Source organism: Camelus dromedarius, chromosome 2, assembly GCF_036321535.1.
Source record: "Camelus dromedarius isolate mCamDro1 chromosome 2, mCamDro1.pat, whole genome shotgun sequence".
NCBI lineage: Eukaryota > Metazoa > Chordata > Mammalia > Artiodactyla > Camelidae > Camelus > Camelus dromedarius.
Window position 1 is genome coordinate 37893222 of NC_087437.1, and position 13441 is coordinate 37906662.

The following is a 13441-nucleotide window of genomic DNA, read 5'->3' on the forward strand; positions in this document are numbered from 1 at the left end:
ATCATTAATTTTCTTTTTTAAAAAGTATTTATCTTTAACATTCTGTTCACGTTGTTACTCTTAGTTAACCATACCACTCCATGTTTGCCCAGTTGTTCGGCCCTTTAAACATTGAAGGATCCATTCATTCTCTCTTTTTCTTTCTTTTCCTCGTTTCCCATATTCAATTCATAAGCAAAACCTACTAGTCTTATTTTAAAATCTATTTGTTTTCCCTCTTCTCCACATGTGTCACTGGGACAACTGAATAAACTGCTGGTGGACTCCCTTATTCTCACTTAAATTCTCTATGTGATTCATTTCCTCACCTTAGAGTGAATGGGGAAAAAAGTAAACCCTTACTACTACCATCGAAATAAGTGCCAATGTGCTTAGTTCAGACTCCTTACTAAGACCCTCAGAGACTATAGCAACCGACCCACCAACTTCTCCAACACTGGCTGGCTTTCTTTCCTCTGATATACCAAGATTATATTTAATTTAGGGCTTTTTGGTTCCCCCTGCTTTGCCCAGATCTGGCTGACTGCCTTCTCAGCCTTAGGCTTCAGCTCAAATATCACCTTTTTAGAAATACCAGTCCTTAACTTCCCATCTAAAATACTCCTCTACACTGTCAGTCTCTGTAACAGACAACTCTTTGCCCTTATTAATTTTAAACAACACCCTGAGTTTGTTTACCCTCCTTGCATAACCACATGTTTCAGAGGATGTGGGCTCCAACTCCATGAGTCTAAATCTGGTGGATTTAAATCTTTTTTTCATTTACAGTATTATATTAGTTTCAGGTGTACAACGTAGTAGTTCAAAATTTTTATAGATTATACTCCATTTAAAGTTATTATAAAATATTGGCTATAGTCTCTGTGCTGTACAATATATCCTTGTAGCGTATTTATTTTATACATGTAGTTTGTACCTCTCAATCCCCTACCTCTATCGTGCCCCTCCCCACTTCCCTCTCCCGCTGGTAACTATTCGTTTGTTCTCCATATCTGTGAATTTATTTCTATTTTGTTATATTCATTAGTTTTAGTAGTTTGTTTTATTTTTTAGATTCATATAGAAATAGTAACATACAATATTTTCTTTCTCTGACTGACTTATTTCAGTAAGCATATCACCCTTCTGGTATGAGTTTAAATCTTTATAAGTCTAACTCAGTAGTTTTCAACAATGGCAGGGTCCCACACACAGAGATTTTGATATTCGTAGTCTGAGATTAAAAACCATTTTTCTGAATCAGTTACAGTATTTTGAGTACACTTTGATCCAGTACAGGAGTGGGCGTGGGTTGAAATTTGGTAAATGAGACGTGAAGGAAAAATTGCTTATGGGATTCTGAGAAATGTTCTTTGTCTTAAAAGAGGGATCAAAGAAGATCTAACCCCTCAACAACCAGCTCTGCATTGTTGTGTAAGATCATGAAGCTGGGAACTATTGCAGCTGCCCAGTGCCCACGAGGGTGGAAGCCTGAGTGTAAAGGCCGACATCGGGATGACAGAGAAGACAGACAGAGAGAGCCAGAGTCTAAACGGCATTGTTGAGTCAGGTAACCCTAACATGACATTAATTCTAGTCTTTTTTTTTTAATTAATGTGAGATAATAAATCTCACTCTTACTTAAGCCATTTAAAGTTGGGTCTCATGTTAATTGCAGATCAAAGTAGCCTAATTGGTATGTTTTCTAGTTCATTACCCTGTCCAGTTGTCTTAATGCAGGCAATAAACTCTGAAATTGCCTTGCTTATTTATGCATTTCTTTTTCTTTTTTTTTTTTTTTGTCTTTCACTGCATTTTAAGAAAAAGAGCATTGTTTTATATTAATTTCTGACCCAGTGCCTGGAATGTTGTTTAGCACGTAGTAGATACTGAATGAATGTATGAAAATTTATGATGAATCCATTCAGTCTATCACGTTTATCTCTTTAATACCTAAAGGTAAACTCTTTCTACAGTTTATATTCTACCAGTTCATCTTCCACGCTGCTGCTAGAGCAGAAAAGATCTTACCTGCTTAAAGTCTGTCTGTAGTGCCCCTGTGCCTAGCAAATTCATACTCCATTGCATGGTAGACATCAGGTCTCTATCTGCTTATTCAGCTTTTCTGATGCTTGTCTGTACTGCAGTCATATTTAAGATCTCAAATCTCTTCTAACAAACCATACATGGTAGGCAGAATTCTGAGATGATTTACAAAATTACTACCTTCTGTTATGCACACTTTGTATAGTAATTCCCTTTGAGTGTGAATGGACCTGACTCGATCAGATGAGCCCTTTTGAAAAAAGGTGTAGAAGTCAGAGAAGGAAGAATTCAGAGATATTCCAAGCTGCAACAGATGTCCTCCTGGCCCCAGCAGCCTCTGTCCTATAACCACAAGGAATTGAATTCAGCCAACAATCTAAATAAGCTTGAAAGCAGACCCCAAACTCCAGGGAAGAACTCTAGCCAGGATGACATTTTTAATGCAGCTTTGTGAGACACTACATGGAAAACTCAGCTGAGATATACCCAGAATTCTGACCTACACTATTGTGAGATAATATATGGATGATTTTGAGCTGCTGAGTTTGTGGTAATTTGTCTTGCAGTAATAGAACACTAATACATCATGCTTTCTCAGTTCTCTTTGCCTTTTACTCATTGTTCCCTCTGATTTCAATTCATGTCTGGGTAGTAGATATTTACCTAACTTACAAGATCCAACTCATGCATGACCTTCTTTAAGAATACTTCCTCTGCAAAACACCTTTTTCTCAGCCCTGGCTAGTTTACTTCAATGTACTTCATTTTCCTCCTCAGTGGGTTTAATTGTTCTAACACTTCCCTTTCATATGTCTGTTATATTTGAATGGTAGTGTCCTCATTTTGAACTGAAGCTATGACCCTGGTCATGGCAAGACCAATGTCATACTGGAACCAAGTTATCGTGAGTCTCTTGATAAAAACATACCCCAAGTATCCTGAAGATATTTGATTAATTCAGTCGTAGTGCCTCAGGTTTTTGTGAGAATGTGACATCACTGTTACAGTCACTCATATTTTTTTCCACATTAACCCTCAATGGACTGATGACTAAGTCCACAGTTGACAATGGACATAGAAGGTAACAACAAAATACAGTTGTAAGAACTGACTTGTGGTTTATTAGGACATAATAATGACATCTACATTACCTTTGCGTCTTGTCACTGAAACAATTGCAAAACAATGAGAATTCTAAGAAAGAGATGAGAAACACAGCTCATCTGTGGTAAAACTAGAAGTGATCTGTAACCCTAAAAAACACATGAAGAATGCCTGCTAAATCCAGTGACAGTAATAATATGATACAAGAAAATGCTGAGAAAAGAAACCTCCAGCTGCACCATCAGATAATGCTGGCATAGAGAACACTCCGGGATAGGTGGTCACCCTGAGGGATAAAACGTGACTAACAACTGCATATCTCAAATGGTAGGGTGGGCTGTAGGGATTTTCCTAGACCTTATTTATCATCACAGAGAAGTAAGGAGATGAAGCTGAAGAAGGAAGCACACAAACATTCTAAATGTACAAAAGCAATCTGCCAGGGAATCCGGATAAAGGGAAGCCTTTGAACGGTAAACAGCCTTGCAACTGCCGATTCCTTTCCACTGGGAGAAATAAAAGCTAAATAATCCCTCTCTGTCTGTGTTTCTCTCTCTGTGTGTGTGTGTGTGTGTGTGTGTGTGTGTGTGCATGTATGTTTGTGGAAATGTGTCATATACACATGCACATATGCACCGACAAACTCGAAACCTCGTGTCGTAAGAAATTTCTCCATGAACCAGGGAGATACCCTGAAAGCTTGTAAACTGTGCTTACTGTTATACCACAGAAACCTACTGAGAGATGGTGGTAACAGCAGAATCCACCTCACACAGAGACAAATGATACCTTAAACTCTTCAACTCAGCATCTGCAAATATTCTACAAGTTAAAAATAAGGAACAGAAAAAAATGCAAGTGGAAAAAAAGGAAGACATGGCAGAAAAATATGACGTTGGACAAGATTTAAGATTTTCACCAAACCGTATTTAAAGCAGGAGCTCAGAGCAGAAATCTGAGAAAAAGGAAGACATTGGAGACATACATACAGGAACCTCCAGAGCTCAAGAGACAAGAAGAAGAGAAAATAAAACCTTCAGAAAATGAGAAAACATGAAAGGGAAACATACTCTGCTGGAAAGGGAGTAGAGAGTCAGACTGGAAAAATAGACTAACATGGAATTAAAGTAAAATGGCTATGAATAGAATTAAAGAAATAAGGAGAAACAATTAAAAAGACACCTAAGGCAGATCCAGGATAGATATAATTGCTATCTTTGAATAAAAGAACCAGAAGGAAAAGCAAATTTCAAGATGGAATTCAAAGATTTTCCAAGACTATTAAAAAAAAACTTAAAATATAGATGAATATGAGAAACTTTAATGGTCTTACTATGTCTGAGGTAAAACTGCAGCAATGCCTGCTATATTTCCAGTTCAAAATTAAAGAAAATCCTTCAGGCTTCGAGGCAAAAGGCTGAAAATGCCTATGGTGGGTAAAGAGCAGAAGGCCTCACATTTCCCCAGCACTTTTCAATTTCTCAAGCAAAGAGGAACCTGAGAATTTTATACTCAGTCAGTATTTCATTTCTGATACACAGTATCAAATGCACAAGAACAAAGGGAATATATTCCTCATGAGCTCTGAAGAAGAAATTTATAGAAGATCAATTGGACAATATAAATACAGATGCAAGGGCAAAAGATTGACGATTATCATTGTGTTTATTTAATTGTAGGACCAAAGTTAGCCCAATTGTGGAAATTATAGTTACAAACAGACTATAAATCACAAACCGTGTCAAGATAGAAAAAAATCATCACTAATATCAAAAGTCAAGAGTACAAGTGTAAGAGAAGGACAATGTATGTAAACTATAAGTATATGTATTAAACTATAATGACTTATTTTTGTTTTATGGCTGAAGGTCACAAGATGTTTTTTGAACCTGACAAATCAATGAATATATATATATATATATAAAGTAATTTTTAAAAAGTAAATTAGTATAAAGAACTACGAAAAATATGTCTAGATGACAAGGTAAAATCAAACTAGATACTGTATATGAAATATGTTTAAACCTAAGTGATAAAATAGAAAAGGATGGACAAAGAAGGAAATAGAAAAACAACAACAGAGGTATTCAAGAACATCAGGAAACATTGATTGAAGGCAAATTCATTATAATAAGACAAGGTTCAATTCATAAAAATTTTGTAGTCACATACAACAATGTGTGAATAATATAAGAACAAAATCTAAAAGGAAAATTTCAGTGACATTTCAGGAGTATGATATTTTAATTAATTTATCTCTTTTGCCAGTGACATTTCAAGTAGACCAAAAATAAATAAAGCTATATAAGTCCCAAATTATGTAATATAAAGTATATCTAGTTGATGTATATCTTCAGCAGTAGACCTCAGGTCTTTATAAAAGATAATTTTCCTAGGAAATTGAAGCTCCATTGTCCAAGGTTTTCAGTAAATATCCAGAAATGTGCATGAGATATTACCAGTTACTTGCACATTATAAGCGGGGCTATTCAAATCACAGAAGAGTTTGAAGAAATGAGGAAAGTACAAAGTCCTACTTGAGAACTTAGGGAAGGAGTTGTTCTAAAGAACCTGACAGTATCCTCACCTTGAACAAGCAGTATTTTTAGGAACTTCTGCAACAGAAGGAACTAGACATGAGCAGATAAGTTGCTTCCTTTGTTGGGGTCTTTTAGTAATCTCATCACCTTCATTCTTATGAAAATTATGCAATTATGTATTTTTTAGTGTAATTCCAAACTATTAAAAGAATAGCACAAACAACCAATTAAAGTTTATACCAACAGTTCAAAGAACTCAATAAGCATAATTTACTATAATTATAGAGAGAGGCTTATATCTATTGGCACTAAAAATTATTTTGATCAAAGGCTATATCCATGCTTGGTAAGATTGCTAAGGTACATACTTTCTTAATAATTTTTATTAATATATCTCTGTGTGTATATTTTGCACATGTATATTTTATATATATAACATGTAAACATATCTATATGTGCATATACACGTATGTGTCTTTTATGGTAAAACAGAATTTATATTAAAGTTGAGAAAAAATAAAGAAATTAACTACCATCACATATTTAACATTTTTATGAATATACTAGTTAGTGGAATTTACATGAAATAGAAATAAGGTCTAAAAATTGGAAAGAAAGAAGCAAAGATAAAATTATTTACAGTGATAAAATAGAAAATCTACAGAATTAAAAAGAAACTACTAAAAAACTGTCAAAAGCAGTAAGAGATTTCAATAAGGCAGTTGGTGCAAAATCAATATAGCGAAATAAACAGCATATATGTGTGTGTGTATGTGTATGTATATATATGTTGTTAGGATAATGGAAGAAAACGTTTCATTTACAATAGCCTCTGAATAACCTAAATAAGAAATATAGTGACTTTTTATGAAGAAACTTGATTAATGTTACTAAGGGATGCAAAATGAAACTTGAATTATTAGAAAGGAATGCCTTCTTGTTGGATAGAGAGCCCTAACATTAGAAGAATCTTAATTAATCATACATCAATGTGCAAGTTGTGATACCTGCAGTCTACTAACAGGATATTTTTCATTAGTGTTAGACAAGCTGATTCTAAAGTCCATGTGGATAAATGAAGGTTTAAGATTAGCTAGGTAATTTTTGAAAGGTAAGAGTAATAAGGTGGATTTGAATAACTGAAAATATTCAAGCATATTATGAAATATTATAAATCTTAATAGTTAAAATAATGTAGTACTATTCCATAAATAGAACAACAGTAAATATAAAAGAGTCTAGGTATAATGCAGATATGTATAGAATTTAGTACATGATAAAAGTGACATTTCATATCATTGGAGAAAATGTAGATTAATTAATAATGGTGTTAGGGCAATGGGTTAGTCATCTAAAAAAAGATATTTGTACCACAACCTCATTTCTTACTATCAATTCCATTTGGAGCAAATAATTAAATTAGGAAGATGAATGAAGAGGAGCAGGAGGAGAAAAGAAAGAGGAAACTATAAAATTATTAGAAAATTTTTAATTGTTTCTTTTTTATATTAAAAAAAAAAACTTTGAAATGGGAAGGTTCTCTAAAAATATTAAACAAAATTGTAAGAACTGAGACCACCTGCGTCAACATAATTAATTGTTAGGCTTGAGAACTGAGACCACCTGTGTCAACATAATTTAACTGGTCACTCTATAAACTTCTTGCCCAGGAAGATAAAATTAAAAATCAATAAATAACTTTACTGTTTGCTTTAGGAAGTTATTGCAGATCAATTCATCTGGGCAAACAGTTTGCTTACCTGGATGAACAACTTACTTATCAGCACAATAATTTGCTCACCAAGAATTGTTTCAGTAACCTTGCTTTGCTGTGTCCACCAGTCCTACACCATTATGTCATGAACTTTGCCCAGTTCCAACCAGTTCTTTACCTTGAAAGACGCACCTTAAATAATTTGAATGTAGACCCATAAACCCTCTAAATGCCATTTCCTAACATCCTCCTTGTGAGACACTACTAAGATTCTCGCAAGGTAGTGTTTTCCCTTTCTATATAGTAAGTTTATTAAATTCAGCTATGTTGATCAAGAAGTTTTTCTGTTAGTCCATTGGTGGACAGTTGATGACCCAAATCCATTTAAAAGCAATATGGAAAACAATATAGAAAATCAAAAGAAAAATGATAAAATGGGAAACAAGTTTTGAATAGTCATCATATACAAAAGGCTATTTACCTAAATATTTTAAAGTCCTAACAAATTAATAAGAAAAGAATTGGAAAGGAGTTACATACATGAAAAAAGTTCACATCAAATTAAATAAAAATGGCTTTAAAATACACGAAAATAAGTATATTTATAAAGAAATTCTATTTTTCACCTTTCATATTGGCAAAGGGCAAAAGGTAGTATAGATGTTGGGAAACCTTTTTGTAGAGTTTATTTGGGTATGGCTTCCTATAGAGTACAATAGGGCAATATTTATTACAATTTTAAATGCACATGAGCTTTGACCAAGGAATTCTACTTCCAGAAATTTATCCTCCAGATAGGTTCCCATAAGTGAAAAATATACTGTGTGAAGATATTAATTTTAGCTATTTCTGGAAATAGCAAAGGATTAAAACATTTAAAATATCCTTTATTATAATACAATAAAAATGACCCTTTGAAGGCAGCTACTGTAAATAGTAAGATATGTACTAATGTCCAAATTATATAAAATTTTTAAAAGTTATTGCTAGGATTGGGACTTCTATGCTATGATTTTAGTGAAAAATCATATAGATATATCATTCAAAAATCAGTGTAAAAACCACTGTCACCAAAATTAATTATGGTTTAGGGAAAGAAGTACTTTGCACTGCAAATTTGTTTGAATTTTGTCCAGAAATGCATTTATTAACTACTAACTATCCCTTCAACCCAATGAAATTGAAAAAGGGAGCTTGTTTGACTGAAAACTCTGTAAGACATTAAAATATTGGACAGTACTGCTTTCGAACCAATTAGAGGGGAATAGGAGGTCTTTTCTTCACTTGTTTGGTGAACAATGGGCACAGGAGCATTGACTCTGCAGAGAAAGGAGTCTCCGGTCCAGCGCATTTGCAGCAGGGTGTCAGTGCCCAAAGCAACAGCAGTGGTGCCCAAATGGAGGCTGATGGGTTAATGCTAGAATCATGTAAGTGACAGGAAACCAGAGGTTTTACAAAAGCAAGTTAGGATGTAGTATTCGTCTTGTGCTACTCAAGTCACTGTGATCAGGGGATAGAGGATCATGGAAGAGTGTGTAAAGTAACAAATTATAATTCTTTCCTAGTAGTTTTTAATAGCAATAAAACATGCGTACCAGAATTATCTTAGGAGCTCATACTTGGGGACAAGTCCTCAGATATTAATGGAATTTAATGCAAATAGTAAACAACGGCCCCTCCGAGCAAAAGAAACATAAACTTAAGGATATTCTTACTTCTAACCCAATGCTCAGGACTGAGTACTAAGCAAGTGTTTCTAAATAACTCTCCTTCACTGAGCAAGGAATGGCTAGCAGTGGGAGTGATAGGAAACAGGTGGCATTTGAATATTTCATCAATTCCTCCACTCCTATCTGCTTATTCAGCTTCATTTTACTTTCATCTTCACTGTTCTATCCACAATACTCCCTGTTTCGGTCACAGTATTCTTCTGAGTCCTTGTTCAAAGTCATTTCCCCCTACTGAGCCGCAGGGAGTGTGGCTGGCAGGAGCCACTGGAGCCCTTCTTCCAGGCGCGCTGCTCTCTGGAGGGGCCAGGCCAGGCAGCTGGAGGCATCTTTTCAAAGCAGCCCAGCACCACGGGAAGCAGTACGTTTCTCCACCGCCTTCACCATCCCTTCGAACCTCAAATCTGCATAATGTCAAGGATTAAAGCAACCAGTACCCTAGGAGGATTATTATTAGTTTGGCAAATCCAAGAATAAGCAATGTGAAATTAATTCTCTTTCATGTAAACCTTATATAAGGTTGAAGCGTAATGTAAAGAATTGGATAGAGTGATGATTTTAGCTTATAGTTAACTTTGTTTTTCAAAATTCCTTTAGCATTTATTGCCTTTACTACTCTTGGAATTAAAGAATGCAAAATGCTTTTAATTTTTTTATTCTTTTGTGTTTGTTCAATATATATTTGTGACTATTTTGAGTGCCAATTTTCTGTGAAAACTTGAAAACCTTTTGAGCTAACAAGATTAAATTTTTCTATCAAAGCCTATTGGATTGGAAAAAATGCAGGAAGTAAGAGAATGGTACCTCTTATTGGTAAATTCTGTCCTAAGCAATGCTTTATTAAGTAATCTGCACTCATCTATATTAACTGTGGATCCAGGTCCTGATTTGAAAATCACATTTCTCCTGTACTGGGTTGAATAGTGTCCCCAAAATTCGTGCCCTCCTGGAACCTCAGAATGGAACCATCTTTGGAAATAAGAAGGCCATGTGAAGACAAACGAGGAGGAAAGCCTTGTGAGGATGGAGGCAGAGATTGGAGTAAAACATCTATAAGACAAAGAGTATCAAGGAATCCAAGCAACCACCAGGTGCAAAGAGAGAGGCATGAAACCGTTTTCTCTCACATAGTCTCCAGAAGAAACTGACCCTGCCAACACCTTGAATTCAGATTTCTAGTGTCCAGAACTGTGAGACAATAAATTTGTTGCTTTTAACACCCCATTTGTCATACTTTGTTACAACAACCCTAGGAAACTAATACATATTTTGGTACCAGGAAATGATGTCCTGCTATAACAAATACCTAACATTGTGGAAGTGGCTTTAGAATTGGGTAATGGGTAGAAGAACTTCATAGAAAAAGCCTATATTGTCTTGAAGGGAAGATTAATAGAAATATGGATGTTAGAGGTGATTCTGGTGAAAGCTCAGACACAAGTTGAAGAGGATAGTAGAAAAAGCTTCTGTCATCTCAGAGAATACATGAACAGCATATTCATCATGAAATGAATTTTGGTAGACATATAAATGTTACAGGTGTTTCTAGTGAGTACTCAGAAAAAAAAATGAGAAGCCTATTATTAGACACTAAAGGAAAGATGAGTCTTGATTCTTGTTATAACATGTCAGAAAACTTAGTTGAATTGTGTATTGGATGGAAAGTAGAACTTGTAAGCAATGACTTTGCCTACTTAGCTGAGGAGATTTCTAAGCAAAATATGGGAAATGTGGCCTGATTTCTTCTTGCCATATATTGCTATATTTATTTCTCCTTGCTGTAAAATGCAAGAGGAGAGAGGTAGAATGAGGAACAAACCATGAAGCAAAATGGAACAAGAACCAGAACGTATATAATGTTATACGTCAATTATATCTCAATAAAAATGGGTGGAAAAAAAGGAACCAGAAAGTGATGATATGGAAAATTCTAATACTATCCATATTGCAAAAGATGCTAATGCATTCACTGGAGAGCTCCAAGAGCATGGCTGAAAAACCTTTTAGTGAAGAGATTAGAGTGAAGAGTCCCATGAACCATCTCAGCAGAAACTTGGAATAGAGACAGGTTTATCCAGAAAGAACCAGTGGAAGGTTCTCCTGTCTAATGGTGTGGACACCCTTGACATACATAAAAGGCTGACAAGATTTTTGAGAATTTCTTACCAAAATAAATACTGACAGCCTAGACTAAAAGGGACAGAGATGGAATGAAATAAAGGAAAAATAACTCTGAGAGTGGCCCAAAGGCTGTGGCCAGTTGGGGGGCCTCCACAGGCCCAAACAGCAAAGCATCTAGCCTCAGAAGATTATTCTCAGGCCTTGAAACCTAATGGAATGTGCCCTGCTGAGTTGTGAACTTTCTTGAGTCCAGTGACCTCTGTATTCCTTCCGTGTTCTTCCTTTCAGCATGAGAATGTCTGTTGTATGCTTGTCCCACTGTCATATTTTAGAAGCAAACAACTTGTTTTCCAGTTTAACACACACCACAGGTAGAGAAGAATTTTGCCCCAGGATGGATCATACCCAGAGTCAACTATTCTTCATTTAGATAATTTAAATGATGGATTTGGAACTTTCTTAGTTGATAATTTTGGAGGTAGAGTTAATGCAGGAATGGGTTTGATTTTCAGGGATATTGGGATGGTGTAAACATCTTGCATGTGGGATAGATGTGAATTTGAGGGGGACAGAGGTCAGAGTGTATGTAGCTGAACTTGCCCTCTGCCAAAATTAATGTCCACCTGGAATCATAGAATGTGACCTTATTTGGCAATATGGCTTTTGCAGATATAATTAGTTAACATAAAATGAGGTCATACAAGATTAGGGTGGGTCCTAAATCCCATGATTGTAGTGATTATAAGAAGGCCAAGTGAAGATAAACAGGGAAGAAGGCCAGGTGGAGATAGAGGCAGAGATGAGAATGGTACAGTTAGAAACCAAGAAACACCAAAGATTGACAATGACCACCAGAAGCTAGGAGGGAAGCGTGAGAAAGTTTCTCCCTCAAAGCTTTCAGAAGGAACCAACCTCAGTCACCCTGATTCAGACTTCTAGCATCCAAAAGTAGGAGATAATAAATTTGTTGTCTTCAGCCATCCAGTTTGTGGTACTTTGTCATGCTGGCCCTAGTAAACTCATGCCCTCTCAAAGAAAATATGTAGTACAAGCACCTTTTTATATTCAGTTTAATTTTATTGTAATACCAAAATGTTTGCCATCGCTGACTAACATTATTGAAAGCAACTAACATGTATTGAACATTTCCGAATTTCCAGGCACTATGCATTAATAATTTTCACAGCTACCATGGAATAGACATCATTATTACCCCTAGTTTACAGATTAGGAGATTCTAATCTGTATGGTGTGTGGGGGGTGGTCTTACAGTATTAAACAGGAGCATCAGTATTTAAATTCATTTCTGTTTGACTTCCGTATTTATAGTCTACCTATTAATTTATAATGAGAGAAAAATGAATTATTCTAACATATTACAAGATATTAAATCACACTGAGCAAAGAAAAGAGCATTCACCAATTATCAGTGTGCAATCTATGTGTACTTAATTTTCTTCTTCAACCCTGCAAGATGTTGCCCAATGGGTCATCAATTAGGGTGAGCTTACACATCTATTTAGAAGTACAGGCACATTCAAGTGTGCCATATAGTCAATTTCTTTTTCAATGAGAGTTCTCTCTGACACCACAAAGCTTTTATGTTTAAGTGAGCCTAATGACAAGACCATTACTCCAGGTATTGACCAAAATTTGCAAACAGAAGAGCAATAGGGAGGTTCTCCTAAAGCTGTTATTACAAAGTGGAGGTGGCTGAACAAATGCATTACTCTCTCATTTAAGTGGAGTTTGCCCTTTCCTCTATATTAGTTCATGTCTGTGAACCTCAGTGATAAGCTGATTTATAGCAAAGTAATTCCTACCTTCTAAAAGGAGTAATTCTTACCTTCTAAACATTATCTGTTATGATGATGTGGCCAACAATAGTGCTGTGGCCATTTGTTAAAAGTATAATAAAAGGGTTTGGATTGAAAAGAGAGTATGTTCCTCATCTCAGGCTTGAGCTGAATCTAACCCTGAGATTCAGACCAGCTGGATTTGTAGCAGGATTCCTGTGGCAGAGGACTAGGAAGGCTTTTGAGGGAGAAATTATTTTAAGGGATGATGGGGACATGGGAACAGACCTTACCAGTAACAAAACTTTACCTAGCAGAAGGTCAATGTATTAGTTTGCTAAGGCTGCCATAACAAAGTAACATATTCTGGATGGCTTATACAACAAAAATTTTATTTTCTCACAATTCTGGAGG

General features: G+C 35.5%; 1 long non-coding RNA gene across 3 annotated transcripts in view; it reads left to right on the forward strand.

Moving 5' to 3' along the window:
* The window catches only part of LOC105085979 (uncharacterized), a 37990-nt gene that overhangs the window by 12774 nt on the left and 11775 nt on the right, over positions 1–13441 (forward strand). For all 3 annotated transcript variants that reach the window (XR_004136380.2, XR_004136381.2, XR_836881.3), the window contains exon 4: positions 1365–1549. This is a non-coding gene — a long non-coding RNA (uncharacterized LOC105085979). The remainder of the gene's footprint in view (positions 1–1364; positions 1550–13441) is intronic.